Source organism: Bos grunniens, chromosome 7 (genome assembly GCF_055505025.1).
Source record: "Bos grunniens cultivar Pamir isolate PY7600 chromosome 7, Bosgru_T2T1.0, whole genome shotgun sequence".
Lineage (NCBI taxonomy): Eukaryota > Metazoa > Chordata > Mammalia > Artiodactyla > Bovidae > Bos > Bos grunniens.
The window spans coordinates 17,916,891-17,938,227 of record NC_141171.1 but is presented as its reverse complement, the minus strand read 5'-3'; the positions used below and the strand labels follow the sequence as shown (position 1 = coordinate 17,938,227).

Sequence of the window (21,337 nt, the reverse complement as noted above, 5' to 3'; positions counted from 1 at the left end):
TCATGGCATCTAGTCCTATCTCTTTGTGAGAAATAGAAGGGGAAAAAGTGGAAGCAGTGATAGATTTTCTTTTCTTGAGTTCCAAAATCACTGCAGATAGTGACTGAAGCCATAAAATTAAAAGATGTTTGCTCCTTGGAAGGAAAGCTATGAGAAACCTAGACAGAGTATTAAAAAGCAGAGACATCACTTTGCTGACAAAGATCCGTATAGTCAGAGCTATGGTCTTTCCAGTGGTCATGTATGGATGTGACAGTTGGTCCATAAAGAAGGCTGAGTGCCAAAGAATTGATGCTTTTGAATTGTGCTGGAGAAGACTCCTGAGAGTCCCTTGGACAGCAAGGAGATCAAACCAGGCATTCCTAAAGGAAATTAACCCTGAATATTCTTTGGAAGGGCTGTTACTGAAGCTGAAGCTCCAATCCTATGGCCACCTGATGTGAAGAGTCAACTCATCTGAAAAGACCCTGATGCTAGGAAAGATTGAAGGCAAAAGGAGAAGGGGACAACAGAGGATGAGATGGTTGGATAGCATCACTGACTTAATGGACATGAATCTGAGCAGACTCCGGGAGTCAGAGTAGCTTGGAGTGGTCCAGTCCATGGAGTTGCAGGGAGTTGGATATGACTTGGCAACTGAAGAAGAACAGTGTTACAGCAGGACCTAAGTTTTCCCTTTCTCTGTCCATCTGGCTTAACGGTGCTCCCAGAAATGAAGTCCAGCATCCCAGAAACATTCCTAGGAGGCACCTGAAGGAGACTCAGAGTATCCTCTGAATTTCCTTTGAATTCTGTGTCTGATGGTATTTTGAGCATCCTATACTCTCCCATTGATCCCTGATAGACTTCCCTGAAACTTTGCACGTGGAGGTGAGGGGGGGTTAGTCCTCGATAGAGGATGTTTGTGTTGCCAGGGGTATTTTTTTTAATGTGGTCTTTTACTTATTCCTTTCTGTATTTGTAACTGCACAGGGTCTTCCTTGCTGTGCATGGGTTTTCTCTAGTTGCGGCGAGCGAGGGCTACTTTTTATTGTGGTTTGGGGTTTTCTTATTGCAGTGGCTTCTCTTATTTTAGAGCACAGGCTCTATACACATGGACTTCAGTCATTGTGGTTCCCAGATTCCAGAGCAGGGGCTCAAAAGCCATGGGGCATGGGCTTAGTTACTTCCTGGCATGTGGGATTTTCTTGGGTCAGGGATTGAACCCATGTCCCCCACACTGGCAGGCGGATTCTTATGCACTGCACCACCAGGGAAGTTCACCAGAACTGTTCTTGAAGGGGAGCATCATGGTCTGCTTAAAACTGGCCAGCTCAGTAGGCTGTCCATTGCAGTGTATGGACTGCCAAGGTCTTGAGTAAAGGGGAACTCCTGGAGGAACTGGAGTTGGCCACAATGGAAAATGCCATATGGGGGTCAGGACCTGAAGGCTTGAGGAGTGGGGCTTGAAAAGAAAGTGAAGCAGAGAGCAAGAGAAAGAGGGCAAGAGTGAAGGCCAGAGGCCTCAAGCCAAAGCTGGGTGAAGTTTATGGTTCACTTAGAATCCCTGGGTTTTGGCACCAAATAAGATCTCATGGGGGCTTCCCTCGTGGCTCAGATGATAAAGAATCTGTCTGCAATGCAGGAGACCTGGATTTGATCCCTGGGTCGGGAAGATCCCCTGGAGAAGGAAAAGGCAATCCTATTCCAGTATTCTTGCCTAGAAAATCCCATGGACAGAGGAGCCTGGTGGGCTACAGCCCATGGGGCTGTAAAAGAGTCAGACACTACTGAGGAACTAAACACTTCACATCATCATCTCCAGGGCATTTGGCCTGCAGTGGCTTGAAGATGGATTTCAGTTCCGGGCCAGAGACTGAAGTCAGGCTGGGGCAGTGGGAGCACTGAATCCTAGCCACCAGCCCACCGGGGACCAGAGGCCGGTGACAAGGTCCTGGCCCGTCAGCTGTGCAGAAATGAATTTCCACATAGGGACAGAAAGTAGTGAAACAAGTGAAGTGTTTATTAGGAGGAAAAAGGGTACGTGTGCATAGACACAAGGGTGGGCTAGGAGAGAGAGTCACGCCCTTGTGGCAGTTCAAGTCACTTTTATGGGATATTTCTTCTGGGTTTCCATGGGCACTCTTTTTTGTTGCCTTTTTTTTTTTTGTCCCCACTGCTTGGCTTGTGGTATCTTAGTTGTCTGACCAGGGATCGAACCTGGGCCCATAGCAGTGAAAACTCGTGTCTTAGCCACTGGACAGCCAGGGAAACTCTTGGCCGATCATCTTGCTTTGCCTGGTTCTGAGCCTGTGTTGGGTGTATCTCAGGTTCCTCCCGTGTGCATACGTGTCTCTTAGCTAAGATGGATTCTGGCAAAGAGGCCTATGGGAAGGTTGACATCACTTACAGTAAGGTGGCGCCCACTCTCTTTTGACCTCCAAGGAGCCTTTCTGCACATGTATAGTTGGGAAGATCTCCTCGACTTTGAGACTGAGGAATGTGTGGTCTTTTATCTCGTATCTGAGCAGGGCTCAGCTCCTCTTTGCTCCCGCTGTTATGGAGTTTCTGTCTACAGGGGATGAACTCCAGCTGCTCAGTCCAGGGCCCATCTGCCTCCTGCTTCAGAACCACTAGGGAGAGTTGAGATTGTACAACCCAGAGTCCAAAAGCTCAGATTCTGGGACTTCCCTGGTGATCCAGGATTAACTTCCAATGTAGGGGTAGGAGTAGGGGTTCAATCCCCAGTCAGGGAACTAAGATCCCACACGCTGTCTGGTCAACCAGTTAAAGAAATAAATTTAAAAACTTTAGATTCTAAAGCCAGCCAGCCTCACAGAATGAAATCAATGAGGCAGGCACTCAGGGATAAAATTTAAGGGGATACAGTAAAGAATCTGCCTGCAATGCAGGAGACCAGGGTTCGATTCTTTGGTCAGGAAGATCCCCTGGAGAAGGAAATGGCAATCCACTCCAGTATTCTTGTCTGGAGAATCCCATGGACAGAGGAGCCTGGCAGGTCACAGTCCATGGGGTTGCAAGAGTCGGACATGACTTAGTGACTAAACCACCCCCAAATCCAATGATCAATATAAATAATATTCTACTATATTTTTTAAAATAAAAAATCAGGGCAAAAAATATACATGAACAATATGTTTAAATTTTTACATTTTTTTCACTTGTGACCAGAACTTTTAAGATCTTACTCTCTTAGCAACTTTCAAATATATGATACAGTTTTCTTCCTTGATGGCTCAGATGGTAAAGAATCTGCCTGCAATGTAGGAGACCTGGATTTGATCCCTGGGTCGGCAAGATCCCGTGGAGGAGGAAATGGCAACCCACTCCAGTATTCTTGCCTGGGAAATCCGATGGACAGAGGGGCCAGGCAGGCTACAATCCATCGGGTTGCAAAGAATAGAACTCAACTGAGCGACTAACACTTTCACCTTCTTTCTTAACTACTGTCACCGTGTTTTCTATTATATCCCCATGATTATTTTTATAACAAGAAGTTTGTACTTTTTGACTGCTTTCACTCCAAATAAAGATTGGGTCTGACCCTGTACTAATGACTCACTTTTCTTTCCTTAGTTCTGAACCCAGAGCCTAAATTTGAGTTCTGACTTGATCACTTACCAGTTCTGTGGCCTTGGGCAAATTACTTAATCTCTCTGTGCTTCAGTTCCTTGAAGGTAATAATGCCATCCATCTCATAGACTTGTTATATAGACTAAAAGAGTTAATATTTATAAAGTATTTAGCACAAGGCTAGCTGTAGTAAGAGAGTAGTGGCAGCTATAATTACATCATCACTACTTCTTACTGGCTGTGCCGAGCAACTTGCGGAAGTTTAGCCCCCCTACCAAGGATCAAACCCATACTCTGACAGTGTAAGTGAGGAGTCCTAACCACTGGACTGCCAGGAAAGTCCCTGTATGTCCCTGTGTGCAGGTTTCCATGTGAACGCGAGTTTTCAATTCCTCTGGACAAATTCCAAGGAATGTGATTACCAGATTATATGATATGAGTATGTCTAGCTTTGTAAGAAACTGACAAACTGTCTTTCCCAATTCTCCCAAATTTCTTTAACATGGTGGCTGGAACCCAAGAAGGCAAAAAGTGGAAGCTGCCAGTTTTCTAGGACCGAGAACTGGGATAGGCACTATGTCACTGCCATTGTATTTTTTTGGTCAGAGTCAATCAAAAAGGTCAACCCAGATCCAGGGAGATGGGGTATAGACCCCACTTCTTCATGGGAGAAGTGGTATCTGTATGCAAAATGGGAAGAAATTGCTGAGGTCATTTCTGTAGGCAGAGTGCCAGAAAGCTGAAGCTGAGACTTGAGTAATAGAAACTAAAGTGATTTTTCAATTCCTAAAGACTAAACTCCCAGATTTGTTGAGGTATGACTGACAAAGATTGTACTCATTTAAAAAATAGATATATGACCTCACATTTAGTGTTCTGAGTGTGTGCAAAGCTAGTCGGTTTCCTGAAGAACCTGAACCCACTAGTATGCCATTTGTGTGACTGAAACGAGGGTAAGTGAGAGAGATGTGAATTTGAAGGGTCACCCTCTTGGGCGTGATCTTCAAAGGCAAGGAGAGGGAAAGTTGACTAACGGTGGTTACTTTTTTGGAGAAAAGTGCAGTTGACCTTTGAACTGCATGGGTTTGAACTTCATGCATCCACTCACGCATGAGTGCAGACTTTTTCAATTGCAAATGCTATGTGCAGAATGAGAGTGGAGACAGATGGGTTCCATACTTGGCATTTCCAACTAGCCTCCTGTTTGCATCTCCTGAGGAAGTGCGTAGGCAGGCTCTAGGCTAGATATTTTTAAACTAGCCTCTTGTTTTTACTTCAAGATGGAAATAGCAACTGGAGCAGGGTACAATAGCTGGACTTGCCAGCCTGTGGACATTTTAAAAGTCATGGCAGCCACAGACAGGGGCTAAACCCTGTTGGAATAAAATATCAAGAGGTCACATTTTCCGATCCTGGGGGCAAGGGAAACACTGCACATGCGCAGAAAGGCTCCAAAGGGGTCAAAAAGGGCACCCCATAATAGATGATGCCAAGAACCCCCATAGGCTGGGCTGGAATTGATCTTGGAAAAAAGTTTCACATGCATGTTGGGGAGGGTCCTGGGACAGGTCAGTTATAGGAAACAAAACCAGATAATGGCCAAAGGTAAACAAAGACCCATGAAATCAGAAGACAATTGACTCTTGGCAGGAAAGCTATGACAAACCTAGACAGTGTGTTAAAAATCAAAGACTTTCTTGACAAAGGTCTGTATACTCAAGGCCATAGTTTTTCCAGTAGTCATGTATGGATGTGAGAGTTGGACCATAAATAAGGCAGAGTGTTGAGGAATTGATGCTCTCAAACTGTGGTGCTGAAGAAGACTCTTGGGAGTCCCTTGGACTGCAAGGAGATCAAATCAGTCAAACTTAAAGGAAATCAACCTTAAATACTTATTGGAAGGACTGATGCTGAAGCTGAAGCTTCAGTACTTTGGCCATCTGATGCAAACAGTCGACTCATTGGAAAAGACCCTGATGCTGGGAAAGATTGAGGGCAGGAGGAGAAGGGGGCCACAGAGGATGAGATGGTTGGCTGGCATCACCGAAGCAATGGATAAGAACTTGGGCAAACTCTGGGAGATGGTGGGGGATAGGGAGGCCTGGCATGCTGCAGTCCATGGGGTCGTGAAGAGTCAGACACGACTTGGCGACTGAACAACAACAAAACAAAGACCCAGAACTGTGTTATGTAAATAACTTAGCCATCTCTTTACTGCACCCCTCCTCATTAGAGGGGCGCCCACATCCTTTCTCTCCAGTTGTGCATCTCTACCTTGTTTCTGTCTGAAATAACCTGTTTGTCTGCAAGCTTTCCCATTTGCGGTACTGTCTCTAATAAAAAAAACTTTGCACCTGTTTTTACAGTTTTTGCCTCCTTGAAAAATTCTTACTTTGAAATAGAGGAAAGAGCCAGGGAAATTTTTGCTTCTAGCCTCTACCTTTGCTGGTCTAGTGATCAGGATTTCTGGTTTTCATCCAGACTACCCAGGTTCAATTCTTGGGAAGGGAACAAAGTTTTTGATTCAAGCCACTGCTCACTGCTGCCTCTCTGATATAAATACAACGGGATCAGAGAAAGGTTGATTCAATCTGTGGATGTGGAACCAAGTGTACAGAGAACCACAGTTATGCAGGAACCATCTGTACCAAAGGCTGACTATAAATTATATTCAGAGTTTTGACTGAGTGGAGGGTCAGTGCTCCTAACCTCCAGGTTGTTCAAAGGTCAACTGAGTAGTAATTTCATTACAGAATAAGACCCTGCTGACAATGTTTAACCGCTCAGTGAACTCATCAGTATTCTTTATTTTCACTTTTTGCCACCATCAACGTGAAGGTTTATTTTTAATAGAGAGATAATTTATATACAATAAAAATCCATCCATTTTAAGTGTAGAGTGTGATGAGTTTTATCAAATGTGGAAGGTCAGGGACTTTCCTGGTGGTCCAGAGGCTAAGATGCCATGCTCCCAATGCAAGAGACCCCGGGCTCAATCCCTGGTCAGCCAAATAGAGCCCATATACCTCAACTAAAGAACCCAAGTGCTGTAGTGAAGATCGAAGATCCTGTGTGCCAGAACTAAGACCTGGTGCAGCCAAATAAATAAATACATATTTTAAAAATGTGTAGGATCATACAACAGCACCACAATCAAGCTCTGGAACATTTATGTAGCCCCCAAAGTTATCTCTTGACCCTGTTGTGGTTATCCTCTAGACTCCATCCCTAGGCAGCCACCAATCTACCTTCTGCTCCCGTAGTGTTACCTTTCTAAGAATTTTGCATAAGGAGAATCATGCAGTATGTAATCGTTCATGCTTGACACAGTTCTCTTAGCTTCATGTTTTTGATGTGTCCACCATGTTACGTGTTTCAATATTTTGTGCCTTTTTATTGCTGAATAGTGCTCCGAAATGTTGATGTGCTTCCCTTTTTTTTGTGCATTCATCAGCTGATGGGTATTTGTGTTGTTTTCAGTTTGGGGCCATTAGATTGTTTAAAAAAAAAAACAAAAACCTGTTTTATTTGTTTATTTATTTATGGCTGCATGACTCATGGGCTCTTAGTTCCCAGACCAGAAGTTGAACCCATATCCCCTGCATTGGGAGCATGAAATCTTTTTTTTCTTTTAATTTATTTTTAATTTTGGCTGCACTGGGTCTTCATGGCCGTACACAGGCTTTCTCTAGTTATGGTGAGCAGGGGCTACTCTTCACTGTGGTGCGTGGGCTTCTCATTGAGGCAGCTTCTCTGTTGTGGAATGCGGGCTCAGTGGTTGTGGCACATGGGGTCAGTAGTTATGGCACATGGGCATGTGGGATCTTCTTGGACCAGGGATCGAACCAGTGTCCCCTGCAATGGCAGGTGGATGCCTAACCACTAGACCACCAGGGAAGCCCCAGGAGCGTAAAATCTTAACCACTGGACCTCCAGTGAAGTTATGGGGCTATTATGAACAACGATGGTATGAATACCGTGTATAAGTCTTTATCAGGGCCTATGTTATCATTTCTCTAGGAAAATTCCTAGGAGTGGATTGCAGGTCATATGGTAGGTGTATGTTTAACTCTGTAAGAAACTTTCCCCAAGTGTCCATCCCATATTTCAATCATCTCATCACCAGCAAATGAGAGTTCTGTTTCCTCCACATCCCCATGATACTTGCTATGGTTTGTAAGGTTAGTTTTAGTCCTTCTTGTGGTAATTTATTGTAGTTTGCAAAAAATAATTTATTTGGCTGCTCCAGGTCTTAGTTGCAGCACTTGGGATCTTTGATCTTCTTTGCAGCATGTGAGATCTTTTTTAGTTGGGGCATGCGAACTCTTTGTCAGGGCATGTAGGATTTAATTCCCTGCCCAGGGATCGAACCTGAGTCCCCTGCATTGGGAGGGTGGAGTCTTAGCCACTGGACCACCAGGGAAGTCCCAATTTATTGTATTTTAATTTGCACTTCCCTGAGGACTGGTGATATTAAGCACCTTTTCATATGGGTATCTCATTTTGGGACAATTTATATCCAATTTCTTGATAGTTTTTTTTTTTTTCAACTGAGGTTTTGTCTTCTAATTACTGAGTTGTAAGAATTTGTAAAATATATTCTGGGTTCAAATCCATCTCTGGGATCTGCCATGACCATTCTATTTAAAAGTACTATACCTACCCCTCTGCAGTTCCAATGCCTTTAACCCTGACTTACTTCTTTTTCTATAGGATTTAACTTTCTAACATACTACATCATTTACTTATTTATTATGTTTATTGTTCTGTCTCCCTTCACCAGAATGTAAGCTCCATGAAAGCAAGAATCTTGGAGTATTTTTCCACTATCATATCCCTAATAACTGAAAGAGTGCCTAATTCTCAAGAAATATCTGTTGCATGAATTAATTCATTCAATTAATTGCATTTGGAAATTTGACCACTACCAATAATAAAATGTCATATTTAAAGTGAGTAGGATCAAAATTGAATCTTTACCCAGATATATTGGTTCCAACGGATTCCATTAAGGAGGGAACTCTACTAAAGCAATAATACATTTCAAGTCTCTGAAATTCTTCTTTGGTGTTGCCTTCAATAAAATAAAAAGGAGTTACTGTTTAATAATTAAAAGATGATCACAACAAGGATTTACTGCATAGCACATGGAACTATATTCAATATCTTACAAAAATTTATTCAATATAATAGAAAAGAATCTGAAGCTGTACACCCGGAACTAACACAATATATTGTAAGTCAATTATAGTTTAATAAATAAAATAATTTTTAAAATCCATCTCTAGATGCATGATATAAAATAAATTCTTTCTATGATTGAGTTTTTATTTTCTTAATTGTGTATTTAGAAGAACACAAATTTTTAATTTTTGTGAAGTTCATTCAGTTCAGTTCAGTCACTCAGTCGTGTCCAACTCTTTGTGACACCATGAATTGCAACATGCCAGGCCTCCCTGTCCATCACCAACTCCCGGAGTTCACTCAGACTCATGTCCATTGAGTCGGTGATGCCATCCAGCCATCTCGTCCTCTGTCGTCCCCTTCTCCTCCTGCCCCCAATCCCTCCCAGCATCAGAGTCTTTTCCAAGGAGTCAACTCTTCGCATCAGGTGGCCAAAGTAGTTCATTAGATCAGTCTTTTATGGTTCATGTCCTTATTCAGAAGTGGGTTTTTTTTTGCCATACCATGTAGCTTGCAGGATCTTAGTTCCCTGACCAAGGACTGAACCCGGGACCTCAGCAGTGAAAATGTAAAGTCCTAACCACTGGCCTTCCAGGAAACTCCTGTGGTTAAGAAGTCTTTGAAAATGAAAGTGAAAAGTGAAGTCGCTCAGTCATGTCCGACTCTTTGCGACCCCATGGACTGAAGCCTATCAGTCTCCTCTGTCCATGGGATTTTCCAAGAAAGAGTGCTGGAGTGGATCGCCATTTCCTTCTCCAGGGGATCTTCCCGACCCAGGAATCGAACCCGGGTCTCCTGCATTGCAGGTAGACGCTTTACGGTCTGAGTTACTAAGTCTTTACTAATCCCTTTTATCTTTTTTTAAATCTTCTTTATCTTTTAAGAAGTCTTTACTTAATCCCTTTTATCTCTTCTCAGTGATCATGGAAATAATCTTAAACAATCTTACTTGTTTAAGGCAGGTGGGTAAATCTGATCCCTGTTACTCTACTACAACCAAAAACAAAAGTGTTAACTGCCGTCTAAACTAATCAAACTCAGAAAAACAGAGAGCAGAATGGGGGTTACCAGGGGTTGAGAGGTGGAGGAAATGAAAAGATGAGCTGAAAATGAAAAGATGTTTGTCAAATGAAACAAACATCTAGTTATGAGTAAGTTGTGGGGGTCTAATGAACAGTGTGGTGATAGTCATTATCAATACTATAATTATATACTTAAAAGCTGCTAAGAGGGTAGATCTGAAATATTCTCACCACACAAACAAAAATTGTAATTATGTGAGGTGATAGATGTGTTAACTAACCTTATTGTAGTAATCATTCGGCAATGTATGTGTGTATCAAGTCATCACCTTGTCCATCTTAAGCTTATGCAGCGTTATATGCCAATCATATCTCAATGAAGTTGCAGAAAGTTTTTATCGAAGCATAACATACATACAGGAAAGTGCATATACCATAAGTATACAGGTTTGACTCATTTTCACAAATTGAAGACAGTTATGTCCCCAATACCTAGGGCAAGATGCCGAGGATCACTGGCACCCCCAAGAGACTCCTTAAAACCGCTTTCCATTAGCTCCCAAATCGTGGACAATGCAAATGGATGCACAAATGTAATTTCAGGTCCTCTCTGTACTGACCTGGGGATGAGAAGCCACAACTGTATCAAAATTGCCCCTAAATGTGTGGAATCTGACTTTGCCTGAAGTCACAGATAATACTGAAGAGGCAGAACTCCTTGAACTGTGTAAATTGCCATTTAGAAGGGAAAAGGGGATTACCCTGTGGCATTGAAGAGTAACAAAAGAAAAACAGGAAAGGAGACAAACAGCCTCAGCACTGCTATGACGGTTTAGAACACCAACGGCGGAATCTGATGGTGAGACGCATAGCCATCTTTTTTTGGTTGCACCCCACAGCTGGTGGGATCTTAGTTGCCCCACTGGGATTGAACACGGGCCTTTGGCAGTAAAATCACGGAATTCCCCACAACCGTCTTTGTACTTCTGTTTCTTCATTCCTCACCTTGTCTACCTCCTTCAAGAGTCTCTTAAATTGATGGTGACTGTAAGAACCTGGGTTCGATCCCTGGGTTGGGAAGATCCCCTGGAGAAGGGAAAGGCTACCCACTCCAGTATTCTGGCCTGGAGAATTCCATGGACTGTATAGTCCATGGAGTTGCAAAGAGTCGGACATGACTGAGTGACTTTCACTTTCACTTCACTTCATAATAGGTTAAATTGTGTCCCTAAAAAAAGATATGTTCTGGTCCTAACCCCTGGTCCTTGTGAATACTTTATTTGGAAACAGTGTTCTTGCTGTTATAATGAAAAATGTAAGATGCAGTCTTTAGAATGGGCTTTCAATCCAACCTGGATGGTATTCTTATAAGAAGAGAAGAGAAACAGATTGTGATATTCTGATTCATAATAGAAATATATATACTTTGGTTTTCATCCCCCGTTCCTGTACACCACTCCTAAAATCCCTTGGAATTTCCTAAATGAGGAGTTTGATGTAGGTGTCTTTAGTTATTAATGAGATGACTTTTGGAAAGCCCCTGGTGAAGGCGACTGCTTGCCAGGGAACCCAACTACATAATTTGGAAGTTGGAACTTTGAATCCCACCCCCTGATCTTTGAGAGGGAGAGAGGGGCTGGAGGCTGAATCAGTGGCCAGTGGCCAACAACTGAAACAGTCATGTTTAAGTAATGCAGCCCCCATAAAACCCAAAAGGCTGGAGTTCAAAGAACTTCTGGGTTGGTGAACATGTGGACACTGGGAAGAGTGGTGTGCTTGGAAAGAGCTCCATGCTCTTTTGCCACACCTTGCCTGGTGCATCCCTTCCTTCTGGCTGTTCCTGAGCTATAGCCCTTTATCATAAACCCATAATCTGAAGTAAAATATCTTCCTTATATGGCAACTAAAATATCCTTCCGCATTCTGTGAGCCACTCTAGCAAATTAATTGAAACCAAGGAAAGGGTTGTCAGAACCTCTGAGCTATAGCCCGCAGTCAGGAGCACAAATGATAACCTGGACTTAGGAACTGCTGAGGGACTTCCCTGGGGTGGGCTAAGACTCTGTGCTCCCAATGCAGGGCGACCCGGGTTTGAACTAGATCCCACCCGCCTGATCTAAAACATCCTGCCTGCCGAAACAAAGACATGCCATAACTAAGACCCAGCGTAGCCAAATAAATAAAAATAAATATTAAAAAACTGGCATCTTGTGGTCTGAGTTCACTTAACCTGTGAGTTCTGACCTGGATAGAAAGTGTCAGAATTGAGTTGAATTGTAAGACGGCCAGCTGGTGTCTGAGAATTGCGTGGTGTCGGGGAAAACCCACACTCCCGGCATGAGAAATGTCGTTGAGGGCGGTAGTAGTGTGACGTTAAAGGAGAAACATAGGAGACGCAGCTGCAAACGAAAGAATGCCACGGATGGCCACCAGTAGTTAGGAGAAACTTGGAAACAACCTCTTCTACAATCTTCACGGTCCTGCCAACATGTTGATCTTTGACTTTTGGCCTCTAAAACTGTCAGTGGACAAATCTCTGTTGTTTTAAGCCTTTGAGTTTGTGGTACTTTGTTAATAGCAGCCCCTGGGAAATGATAAAGTAAGGAAAGGTTGCAAAGGCATATTTGTAGCTCAATCAATATGCAGCTATAAATGTATTAATTTCCATAACCACAGGGAGAGTACAATGACATAGTCTTTCCACAATCAATAGAATTTCATGTTACATATCTCAAACTTGAATTTTAAGTAACAGAGGAATAATACGTTACTCTGTTGCTATAATTTCATCACCCATATTTTCATTTTCAGTGTCACATAACCTTTGGTTTTTCCTTTTTTTTTTTTTTGGTTTGAAAAATGTCATCAGTTTTTCATTTAACTAAGCACTTGCCCTTCATTAGGAAGGAAATGATACAATTTCAAATTGAACTTTCTTCTCAAGAAGTGGTATGAGAACATAAGATTGATTAAACATACAATCTTCAGCAAAAATAAAGTTTACACAATTCACTAGGACACAAAATGCATGTGGAATTCCTTTGGTTTTTCTGAATGAACACTGAGGCTTCCCCTTTCCCCCCCAAAAAAGGTACATTTCGATCTTTTTCAAATGTAATAGTCATTTAAAGTTGACTTGTGACTGTAAGACTCTTCCTTCCCTGTGGACCCCAAAGCAAATCTGAGAAAGAATTTTTAGGGGAAATTCTGAGCTTCTAGTTTGGGAGTTAAAATACTGAGGTGTGGGGTTCTCACCTTTCTTCCTGCAGCTCTTTTTTTTCTTTTCTTTTCTTTTATTCTTAGATGATTTTTATTTTTTAAATTAATTAATTCATTTTAATTGGAGGATAATTACTTTACAATATTGTGATGGTTTTTGTGATTTTTTTTTAAATGGCACATTCTGTTTTCAAAGTTTGGAGCCTGTGGTCTCCCCTACTACCCCTCCCTACCCTGCCCATCCGAGCAGCTGGAAAACCTAAATAACATAGTTAAAAAGAATCTGTTTGGATACATTGGGAGAACCAGCAAGACTGAGAAAAGTTGCAGAGCCAAAATGTCGTGTGAGATTCAGAGGTTTGCACCTGCTTTTCACATGGGGGTTGATCAATACGTTATGAAAGGGATGACCCACAGGCGGGGGAAGTAAGTGGAGCTTTCAACATACTTTGGAAACTGGAGAGACAAAAAAATGAGTTTAGGTCCACCGAGGAGAAGGGGCCCTGGGGAACCCCTGAGGTATTTAGTAGAGTGAGCAAAACTCAGTTCTCACAGGGATTAATGACTCCAGGTCAGATTAACTCAATCCCTGGGTGAATTAAAGGGCTTCCCTGGTGGCTCAGATGGTAAAGAGTCTGCCTGCAGTGCAGGAGACCCAAGTTCAATCCCTGGATTGGGAAGATTTCCTGGAGAAGGAAATGGCAACCCACTCCAGTAATCTTATCTGGAAAATCCCATGGACGGAGGAGCCTGGTCAGCTACAGTCCATGGAGTCGCAAGGAGTCGGACACGACTGAGTGACTTCTCTTTCTTTCTCGATGAATTAAAGAGATCTGGAAAAGCTAGGGGCTCTAGTTTAGCTGCTTTAAAAAAAAAAAAAAAGGAAAAAACAATCCTCTCTGGAGATGAGTGGTTACATCTTCCAGGGACTCATACTTTGCCTAATTTTTTTATATGTGACGTTTGGCATTCAACCAGGTTATAAGAAAGTGATTGAAAAGCACAAGTCCGATTCAACAGTTCAAATGAGGTGGAGAGAGCTGAGCTGCCAGGTGCTGTCCAAGTAACCCATTTGTTGGTGGTGGCGATGGTGTTCAGTCACTCAGTCATTTCCAACTCTTTGCGACCCCATGGACTGCGGTACGCCAGGCTTCCCTGTCCTTCAGTATCTCCCAGAGTTTGCTCAAACTCCTGTCCACTGAGTCAGTGATGCCATCCAACCATGTATCCTCTGTTGCCTCCTTGTCTTCCGGCCTTCATTCTTTCCCAGCATCAGGGTGTTTTCCAATGAGTCGGCTGTTCACACCAGGTGGCCAAAGTTTTGGGGCTTCAACTTCAGCATCAGTCCTTCTAATGAACATTCAGGGTTGATTTCCTTTAGGATTGACGGGTTTGATCTTCCTGCAATCCAAGGGACTCTCAAGAGTATTCTCCAGCACCACAGTTTGAAAGCATTAATTCTTCAGCACTCAGCCTTCCTTATGGTCCAACTCTTACATCCATACATGACTACTGGAAAAACCATAGCTTTGACTATATGACCTTTGTCGGCAGAGTGATGTCTCTGCTTTTTAATATGCTGTTTAGGTTTGTCATAGTTTTTCTTCCAAGGAGCAAGAGTCTGTTTCATGGCTCCAGTCACCATCCACAGTGATTTTGGAGCTCAAGAAAATAAAGTCCATCACTATTTTCGTTTTCCCCCCATATGCAGATGACACTACCCTAATGGCAGAAAGCGAAGAAGAACTAAAGAGCCTCTTGAGGAAGGTGAAAGAGGAGAGTGAAAAAACCGGTTTAAAACTCAGCATTCAAAAAACTAATATCATGGCATCCGGCCCCATCACTTCATGCCAAGGAGCCCATTAAGATGAGTTAAAATGAAAGTGACAGTTAAGGCTTAACGATTTATGCGGCGAGACAAAGCAGACAAGAAACAGAAAGCACTGACCTTCTTCTGTTCTAGGTTCTCCAGGAATGGTGTGCCGGTGAAGAGTCAGCTGGAACAGCACAAATCTGGGGGTCATCTCATGACTATGGGAACCCTAAAAAAAGGTTGGTGCCTTCTATGGGCCCAAGATATGGAGGAGGGAAAGGTAAGGGACAGAAGTAGGAAAGTATGATTATTGAGCGGGAGTGGAGAGAAGCCTTTAAGATTTCCCCCGCCCCCTGATGTATGGATGACTGTGCTTATCAGGAGTCGTTGTCAGACCTCTTTACAAGGAAGGTGCCTGGGCAACAAGTACAATGTGAAGAGGGCAACCTTGACCCCAAAACTTTTGCTCAGCCATGTTTTTTTGACATCTGTCCACACTGGAGTGGGTAGCTAGGATTGCTTCATTGGCATGTTATGTAGGTGTAGCTTCTTTCCATGTTCCCAGTGCTTCAGTTTCCTTCCAGATTTTGTGTAAACCAAGAATAACCAAACTACCAGAACCTGACTAGAGATGTGCGTGAACTCCACCCTCTGAATAGCGAGTTTAATAAAGAATTTTTGAATGTGACCAGTCATTGACTGCTTCTCAAACCAGGGCCCCAACATAAGGAAGTGCCCAAAGACATGTGAATTATATGTTAGTAAAGTCATTAAAAAGGAAAAGAAGAAACCATGGCCAAATCTAATGCCACAAATATTTCCCCCTTTGCTTCCTTCTAAGATTTTTATAGTTTTTGATCCATTTTGAACTAATTTTTGGATATGCTGTAAGTTAACAGTCCAACTTAATTCTTTTGCATGTGGATATTCCGTCTTCCCAGTGCCATTTGTTGGAAAGCCTGCTCTTTCCCCATTCAATGGTCTTGGCATCCTTATCTAAAATCAGTTGATCATATATAGGAGAGTTTATTTCTAGTTTTTCACTCTTCTATTTCTTTGGTCTATATGTCTATCCTTATGTCAGTATCCCCACTGCTTTACTTACAGTAGCTTTGTGGTACATTTAAAAATCAGAACATGTGAATCCTACAGCTCTTTTTCAAGATAGTTTTGGATATTTGGAGTTCCTTGAGATTCCATATGAATTCCAATTTTCTATGCCTGCACAAATTTTTGACAGGGATTGCACAGAATATACAGATCATTTTGGGTACTATTGCTACCTTAACAATTTAAAAATTTCCATCCATGAACATGGGATGTATTTCCATTTATTTAGGTCTTCTTTAATTTTCTTCAACAGTGTTTTATAGCTTCCAGTTTTCTTCCCCTTGGTTAGATTTATTCCTAAATATTTCATTCTTTTTGATACTGTCATAAGTGGAATTGATTTTTAAATTTCCTTTTTGGATGGTAAATTGCTATTATATAGAAATACAACCAATGTACATGTTGATCTTATATCCTTCAATTTGCTGAATTCATTTTATTACCTCTGACTTTTTAAAATGGATTTTAAAGGTTTTTCTAAATATAAAATTTTGTCACTTGTAAATGGAGATAATTTTACATCTTTTTCAATTTGGATGGTTTTTATATCATTTTCTTACCTACCTGTTCTGGCTAGAACTTGCAGTACTATGTTGAATAGAACTGGTAAATTGTAATTGTCTTATTCCTGATCTTACAGGAAAAGCTTTCAGTCATTCACCAATAAGTATGATATTAGCTGTGAGCTTTTCATATGTGGCCTTTATCATGTTAAGGATGTCCTCTTGTATTCCCTATCATGAAAGGGTGTTGGATTTTGTCAAAAGTTTTTTCTGCATCAATGGGGGTGATAATGTGTCTTTTTCCTTTATTTAAAAAAATGTGGTGTGTTGCACTGATTGATTTTTATAGGCCACACCATTCTTCCACTCTGAAAATGAATCTCTCTTGGTCATATTGTGTAATCCTTTTAATATGCCTGCTGTTGTTATTTAGTCGCTAAGTTGTATCTAACTCTTTGCAACCCCATGGACTGTAGCCCACCAGACTCCTCTGTCCTTGGGGTTTCCCAAGCAAGAATACTGGAGTGGGTTGCCATTTCCTTCTCCAGGGGATCTTTGCCACCCAAGGATACAACCTGCGTCCCTTGCATCGTAGGTGAATTCTTTACCACGGAGCCACCCAGGAAGCACCTTTCAATATGCTACCGATATTCTATATGGTTTGCTACTATTTTCTATTTTTATTTAAAAATATTTAATTATTTTATTTTTGTTCGTTTGGCTGCACCAGGCTTAGTTGTGGTTTTCAGGATCTTACATCATGTGCTGTGGCATGCGGGATCTTTAGTTGCCACACGTTGGGTCTTGTTCCCTAACGAGGAACCAAACCTGGACTCCCTCGAAATGAGTTTGAAAGTGTTCCCTCCTTTTCAGTATTTTTTGGGGGAAAAGTTTGGGAGAGATGGGTGTTAATTTTTCATTAAATGTTTGATAAAATTCACCACTGAAATCATCCAATCTGGGCTTTTCTTTGTTGGGAGATTTTTGACTAGTGATTAAATCTCCTTCTTTATTATAGGTCTATTCAGATTTTCTATTTCATTTTGAGTCAGTTTTGGTAGATTGTGTATTTCTAAGCATCTGTCCATTTCATCTAGGTTATTAAGTTTGTTGGCATAGAGCTATTCATGAGTGCCAAGTTACCTCAGTCATGTCCAACTCTTTGTGAGCCTATGGACTATAGCCCACCAGGCTCCTCTGTCCATGGGATCCTCCAGGCAAGAATACTGGAGCAGGTTGCCATGCCCTCCTCCAGGGGATCTTCCTGACCCAGGGATCAAACCCATGTCTCCTATGTCTCCTGTGTTGGCAAAGGGGCTCTTTACCACTAGCACTGCCTGGGAAGCCCAGAACTATCCATAGTATTCTCTTTTAACCCTTTTTATTTTTGCAAAATCAATAACGTGTGTGTGTTTTTGTGTGTTGCTCAGTTGTGTCCGACTCTTTGACCTCTGGCTCCTCAGCCTTTTCTAAACCCAACTTGAATATCTGGAAGTTCACGGTTCATATACTGTTAAAGCCTGGCTTGGAGAATTTTGAGCATTACTTTGCCAGCGTGTGAGATGAGTGCAATTGTGCGGTAGTTTGAACATTCTTTGGCATTGCCTTTCTTTGGGGTTGAAATGAAAATTGACCTTTTCCAGTCCTGTGGCCACTGCTGAGTTTTCCAGATTTGCTGGCATACTGTATGCAGTACTTTAACAGCATCGTCTTTTAGGATTTGAAATGGCTCAACTGGAATGCCATCACCTCCACTAGCTTTATTTGTAGTGATGCTTCCTAAGGCCCACTTGACTTTGCATTTCAGGATGTCTGGCTCTAGGTGAGTGATCACACCATGGTGATTATCTGGGTTGTAAAGATCTTTTTTGTATAGTTCTGTGTATTCTTGCCATCTCTTCTTAATATTTTCTGCTTCTGTTAGGGCCATACCATTTCTGTCCTGTGTTGTGCCCATCTTTGCATGAAATGTTCCTTTGGCATCTCTAATTTTCTTGAAGAGATCTCCAGTCTTTCCCATTCTATTGGTTTCCTCTATTTCTTTACATTGTTCACTGAAGAAGGCTTTCTTATCTCTCCTTGCTATTCTTTGGAACTCTGCATTCAAATGGGTATATCTTTCCTTTTCTCCTTTGCCTTTAGCTTCTCTTCTTTTCTCAGCTATTTGTAAGACCTCCTCAGACAACCATTTTGCCTTTTTGCATTTCTTTTTCTTGGGGATGGTCTTGATCACTGCCTCCTGTACAATGTCACGAACCTCTGTCCATAGTTCTTCAGGCACTCTATCAGATCTAATCCCTTGAATCTATGTGTCAGTTCCGCTGTGTGGAACTAAGGGATTTGATTCAGGTCATACTTGAATGGTCTAGTGGTTTTCCCTACTTTCTTCAATTTAAGTCTGAATTTTGCAATAAGGAGTTCATGATCTGAGCCACAGTTAACTCTTGGTCTTGTTTTTGTTAGGTATGCATATGCTTATAATTGTCATATCTTCTTACCACATTGAACCTTCACCAATATGTAACATTCTTTGTGCTTTGTAATTTTTTTTAACTTTAAAGTCTATTTTGTCTGACAATAATATAGCCTCTCCAGCCCTCCTTTGGTACTATTTAGATGAAACATCTTTTTTCTATCTTTTTACACTCAACCTCTGTGTCTTTGTAGCTAAAGTAACTCTTCGTGTGGACAGATGAACAGTGTTTCTTTATTCAATATCCCAACCTCTGCCTTTTAAGAAAGTTTAATCCATTTACTTTTTATTTTATTATTTATTTATTTGGCTGTGCCAGGTCTTAGTGGTGGCATATGGGAATTTTTTTTTTTTTTTTTTAGTTGCAGCATGTGAATTCTTAGTTACAGCATGTGGTTCCCTAGTTTTCTGACTAAGAATGGTTTAGTTCTCTAAGAATGGGACCTAGGCCCCCTGCGTTGGTTGCTTTTAAAACAATTATTGATATGTAAGAATTTCCTTCTACAATTTGGCTGTTTTCTGTGTATGTTTTGTTCCTCATTTTCTCCATTACTGCCTGGTTTTGGTATTACTGACTTTTTGAAGTGTACCATTTTTTATTGCCCTTCTTTTTCCTCTTTCTTTTGTTTTCAAAAATTATTCTCAGTGGTTGTCTTGGGCATTGCAATTGACACAGCAAGCTTAAAACAACTTAGTTTTAACAGTACTAACATTTTCAATAGGATAAAAACATTTTGCTCCTATACATTCCTGTCACTACCCCTCTCTTTTGTTGATATGAAAATATATATATTATTATTATTAAGTGAAAGCAATATACAAACAATTTGTGTATAAAAATATATATACACCTGAATATATTTTAAAGACTGGATGCTAATACATTCAAACATTAACAGTGGATAGATATCTCTGTGATTTTCACCATTTTTTTTTCTCATACTAGATTTCCTTTTCTAAATTTTCTACAATGAACATTTCTTTTGTGAAGAATTATAGTAATATATCTTACTAACTTTTAAAATTGTATTTATCCATTTATGGCTGTGCTAGGTCTTCATTACTGTCCGTGGGGTTTCTCTAGTTGTGGAGAGCGGTAGCTTCTCTCTAGTTGACTTACCTTGGCTTCTCTTTGAGGGACCTTCTCTTGTTGTCAAGCATAGGCTCTATGGCCTTTGGGATTCAGTAGTTGTGACCATGGGCTTAGTTGCCCTTCAGGCACGTGGGATCTCTCTGGACCAGGGACTGAAGCGGTGTTCCCTGCACTGGGAGTGCAGAGCCTTAACCACTGGACTACCAGGGGAAGTTTGATATATCTTATCAATTTAAAAATTATTTTATAATGTTATTAAAGTATAGTAAACAAAAATAGTAATAAAAGAAAGGGCAATTTTACTGGCTGTCTCTGTCGCTCTTTCTAGCCTTACCTCTCTACTCAATTCTCCATCATTCTCAATAAACAAGGGCTCAGCATCGCTACTATTTATTTTAGTATTTGCTAATATTTCCTAGCCTCAGAGAAGCCTACTAGGTAACGCGACGTAAAGATGAACGCTTACATTCTCTAGGTGATTTGCATTCACACCAAAATTTGAGGTTCCTGGAAACAGGGAGGTTTTTTTTTTGGCGATGTCCCACCTAGCTTGTGGGATGTTAGTTCCCTAACCAGAGATTGAACCTGTGGCCTTTGCAATGGAAGTTCAGAGTGCTAATGATGGGACTGCCGGGGAATTTCCAAGAGGGAGTTTTTTTTAATCTCCCTTTGTCATTTATTTTTTCCCCTTTTGTTTCATCCATTCATTCCCAGCTTGGGGGCATTTATTTGATTTACCTGTGTGCTCTCCTGCGGTTCTGTCCTTCCAGCCTAGTGGCCCTTCCTCCCGACGCCGACCATTGGTTGACTCCCTCAACACACCCCTGATTGGTGGCCGCAGACCGACCTCACTGTCCATCAAAGTTGGCGAGAAAGCTGCAGCGGGTCAGAATGGCGGCGGCTTCAGTCGGTGCCTACGGACTCCACGAGGCTGCGGTGGTCGCTGATGCTTAAGGTGCTGGCAGAGCAGCTGCGGCCTGGGTCTGGGCACGTGGGAGCTGTCGCTGGAGCTGGCGACGCGGTGTGGATGCAGGTCACGTTGGCGGCTGTGAGGCATGGCTGCAGTGCCAAGTGGGGCCTTCGCGGTGCGCAGCCTGGAGAGCAGGCCTAGTCTCAGGCGTGTCTCTCCTCTTTATATTGTTAGTGTCGCGGACTGCATCTTTATACTTTGTGCTCCCTTTAAAATAGGTTTTTGATGATTGTTTTGTGCATTTGCCTTTTAAATAATATACATAAGAAAAGGAGGAGTTGTGAACCAAAATGCGCTTCCCTGGTGGCTGAGTGGTAAAGAATCCGCCTGGAGAAGGAAACGGCAACCCACTCCACTATTCATGCCTGGAAAATCCC

The 21,337-nt window shown here is 41.8% G+C and overlaps 1 long non-coding RNA gene across 3 annotated transcripts in view; it reads left to right on the top strand.

Annotated features, from left to right (window-relative positions):
- Positions 1-21,337, top strand: part of LOC147368714 (uncharacterized) — a 61,872-nt gene that overhangs the window by 24,659 nt on the left and 15,876 nt on the right. For 2 of the 3 annotated variants that reach the window (XR_015166764.1, XR_015166765.1), the window contains exons 2-3: positions 14,962-15,050; positions 20,761-20,945. This is a non-coding gene — a long non-coding RNA (uncharacterized LOC147368714). Of the gene's footprint in view, positions 1-14,709; positions 14,766-14,961; positions 15,051-20,760; positions 20,946-21,337 lie in introns of all 3 variants that reach the window. The other variant, XR_015166766.1, reaches the window with a different exon arrangement.